This window comes from Euphorbia lathyris, chromosome 1, assembly GCF_963576675.1.
Source record: "Euphorbia lathyris chromosome 1, ddEupLath1.1, whole genome shotgun sequence".
NCBI lineage: Eukaryota > Viridiplantae > Streptophyta > Magnoliopsida > Malpighiales > Euphorbiaceae > Euphorbia > Euphorbia lathyris.
Genome location: NC_088910.1, coordinates 51514676 through 51518817, shown reverse-complemented (window position 1 = coordinate 51518817; position 4142 = coordinate 51514676). Strand labels below are relative to the sequence as shown.

General features: G+C 30.8%; 1 long non-coding RNA gene across 1 annotated transcript; it reads right to left on the bottom strand.

Moving 5' to 3' along the window:
* LOC136232540 (uncharacterized) lies at nucleotides 1-2619 on the bottom strand. The gene is made up of 4 exons (XR_010690543.1): nucleotides 2435-2619; nucleotides 2243-2327; nucleotides 1846-1951; nucleotides 1-431 (listed from the first exon to the last, which is right to left on the bottom strand). It is a non-coding gene; the product is annotated as an uncharacterized lncRNA (long non-coding RNA).
* Nucleotides 2620-4142: the final 1523 nt, after the last annotated feature.

Sequence of the window (4142 nt, the reverse complement as noted above, 5' to 3'; positions counted from 1 at the left end):
TTATCTTATAACAACAAACTATTTTTTATTTAATATACATTTTGAAATTACAACATTGATTCTTTTTAAAAGAAAAAAAATTACAATATGAATTAAAATGCTAAAATAAAACATGAACAATTTTAAAATTTAAGTAGATTCCAGAGATATCTTTTGCATTCTTCCTCTTAAATTCTTGAACAAAATCAGTTCACCATTCTGTTGAAGTCCTCGCCTCTAAGGAGAGCGTGGCCAGCTGTAGGCTTCAGCTATTTCATGCATCTTAGAAAGAACCGTACACAAAATCTCCTAACAGAAAACTATTTCTCATCACCATTTTGTGTAACAAAAATCATAGGTTTATCCCCAGAACCAACTACCTTTAAATGGTCAATTCTTCAGGTCACTATGTACAAAGGCATCAGAGTATCTCCTATCAATCTACTTTGCATCTGTGAAGATATGCACAAGTACAAGTAGATTGTCAGTGTTCCAAAAATGAAAATAAACATCAGAAAATATTGTATATAATCTCAACAATAGGAAAAGTATAATATAAAATGATTTGGATTCAGCATTACAATTTGACATAAGGTTGAGAAGACAATTTATCAACAACCATTTGATTTCCATTAATAAATTAAATCCCCTACTCGTAGGTTACCTAAAAAAGGCTAAAGACATTATTCTATTATGTTTCTGACATGTAAGTATGTTCAATGCCAATATGACCTTCAAAGGCTTCAAGATACCAAAAATGTTCACTTCACAGCAATGAATACTTGTCGAAGAAATATCGAACATCAACATAAAGTCCTAGCAGAAACACCATAAAACAGAAACCAGTAAAATCAAAGCTATGATTTACACCAAAATTTTGAACATGACACTAAAAGAAGAGAAAAACAAAACAATGTTAAACTTGAACAGAAAAAGTATACCAAAAGCAATGTTGATAGGATTCATATCAACTTGATTTATAGCAGCATCATCGAACAAACACCCGATATCAGTGAAAGAAACACAAGGGGTCTTTTTATTCCCCTCACCAGCTTAGATATTAATTCCAAAACACGTGTAATTTAAATTGCATTACATTAAAAAAACTGTTTTGCCTTAGATATTAATTCCATTACCTCCTTAAATGCCAATAGATTTTCGATTAGTATGATTATACGCACCACCTAGAAGTCTAAGAGATACTATTTCTTTGTTGCTTCGTTATTTTCTCTAGAAAGCCAGGATTTGGGTTTAGCTGAGTCCTACTTCATTCTTTTTACAGAATAAAAATATTCATGGAGAAAAACTATTATGAGTTTAGGTTTAAAAACTTAATTGAGATTTGACCAACACTAAAAACTGAGACAATCCGAAAAAAACAACACACAAGGAAATGAAGTACCAACAACTATATTAAAGATAAGGGATAAGCTACTAAAATAGGCCTACGGTTTTTTAGGGAAGTATCAATTTAGGCTCCACGTACAAAATAGCACCAATATGACTTAACGTTTAAAAAATGGTACCAATTTAGGCCTCGATAACGGAACGAGACACGTCATTGATATTACTCCGTTGAGTTCTGTGAATTGTACGTGGAGGGAGAGATCACAACTTAACGGAGTAATAGAAATGACGTGTGCAATCCGTTCTCGATGCCTAAATTGATACCTTTTTAAAAGGTTAAGCCTATATTGGTGCTATTTTGTATTTGGAGCCTAAATTGATACTTTCCAAAATCCATAGGCCTCTAAAGATAATTTATCTTTTTCTTTTAGATTTTGGACTGATAGAAACTCAATGTATGTATGTTTTGCAAATTCAAATGATCAGTTTCACTAAAATCAGTGTCTATGTGGATGTAACCTGCACGTAAAGATGGTTGATGGTGGAAAATGCACCCAAGCTATCGCAGCCCATGTAGAAAGGTGGATTCCCAGCTTCAGGTGTCATGTAAATTGCAAGGAATAACCTACATTAATGGCAATCAACAGTAAATGGCCATACTCAATAGGGCTAACCTAATATCAATACAATGTAAGTTACAAAAATTCACTGTAAAATTATTGTAATAACCAAAATATTTTCCTAATAAAAAGGTACAAAGTGAGAAAACAAAAAACCTACATTAATGGCAATCACACTTGGAGAAAATTCTCAGCATAAACTGGGGTACTTGGCAAGAAATGAACTTTATCATCTTCATCCGCTCAAAATTGAAGTGAAATTAAACTAGTTAGTTACCGTAAAAAGGCTGAAGTACCTTGTCAAGACCGAACTCAGTATGTCTCTTCTTCAAGGGTTGGGTTCGTTAAACTGGCCACTAAATCCATACTGGTCTCGAATACCTAAACCAAAATAACCAAATAAATCAAATAAATTTCATTCCGACCTCAATAAAAAACAAGTTGCGATTAGAATCGGTTAACTGCGGAGCAACGAAAGATGGGCCTACAGATGCGGTTGCTGGTGGCGCAACATCATTTGCTGGAAGTGCCATGTGATATCGAGGCTTGGAGGAAGCTTTTCGTCCGACTCGAATTTTCATCTTCGCCATGGCTGCTTGACATCGATGATGACGGGAGTAGAGGTCGACAAAAGCGATCAGCGGCGCTACAAACTAAAGTATTGAAATTAGGGATTCGTTAAGGGATGCTGAAATAGGGGGTTTGCGTTAGTGGTAAGGCATTATACCAAATGATCCCTAAACTAAAGCTTCAAAATCAATGAGAACCCTAAACTATTAAAATTATCGATTAAATTTATGAACTAAGCAAAAATCATTAATTGAATCCATATCCTATTCTAAAATCGGACTGTGACTATTTGATTTGTTAGTTATAAATAAAATTGATCATCAGAAAATCAATAAATATTTATGACAATTTTATATTAGCTTGTTATAATATTAAATTTATGATTATTATAAATATATTGTAATATGTTTTATATTTGCAGTTACAATTTTAATCCTCACATAAAAGTTGAGTTATAGTTGAAAATTCGTTATTATAAAATTATTTATCTACTTATGTTACTTAAAAAAATTGTTGTAAGAGTTAATTATAAAAATTATTTTAAAGAATAATAGGCTTTTTCGTTATAATAATTGAATTTTTTTACACAATGAAAAGTCATCAATTAAATTTGTCAAAAAAAAATCATCAATTAACGTTAGTATTTTTGTTCAAAAAAAAAAAATTAACGTTTGTATTTGATAACTATTTATATGGTAAAAAAAATAGATAGATAACAATATGTAGGGCGTGTTTGTTTACCTACTTTTCACCTCATGTTTGCCTTTTCATTTTAAAAGGCAGAGTTTTAGGTGTTTGGTTAGCCTCCTCCTGTTTGCCTTTTACAGTTGAAAAACAGCAATAAGTGTTTGGTTAGTGACCTCCTGTTTGCCTTTTACATCTAAAAAACAACCTTTTACAAAAGCAGAGAATCTCTGCTTTTTGGAAAAGCAGCTTTTACCAACAGCAAACAGCAATCAGCAACAGCAAACAGCAAACTGTAACAGCAAACAGCAACAGCAAACAGTAGGTAAAACAAACGGGCCCGTAATTATGTTACAACAAAATAACAATAAATAATCATAGCCTTTACTCATATATCTTGTCATGCTTTTCTAATTATTTTTATTGCATATTACAATTTTCATTAATATATTATCTCCCATAATGAAAATATAGATTATCATTTATTAAAACTATATTGTCAATAAATTATTTTTTTTCTAATATAAAATAATAGAAAAATCGTACATATTATAGTTTTGACCATCTAATATCGTCACAATAACATTAAAATACATGAAGATAGTTAATAACATCACAAAAGAAAATAATAAATGACAAAATTTACTTTGTCACGATCTGTTCAAATTAAATTATCACAAATATAAACTGTCACGAAAAAGTTTTTCTTACCATGACGATAAATTTGTTAGCAATTATTACTATTTTGTCATGAAAATTTGTTTCCTCTAAATTCATTCAACAAAAAAATTCCTCCAAAATAATAAGTTACGATTTTTTTCTTATCGTCATAAAATATATCTAATAGTGACGAATTGGTAAGTCAATGGAGATGTTTTTAAAAATTGTCAAGAGAAGATTTAAAATAATGACAAAAGTTAAAATTTGTCATGCTTAAGTGGT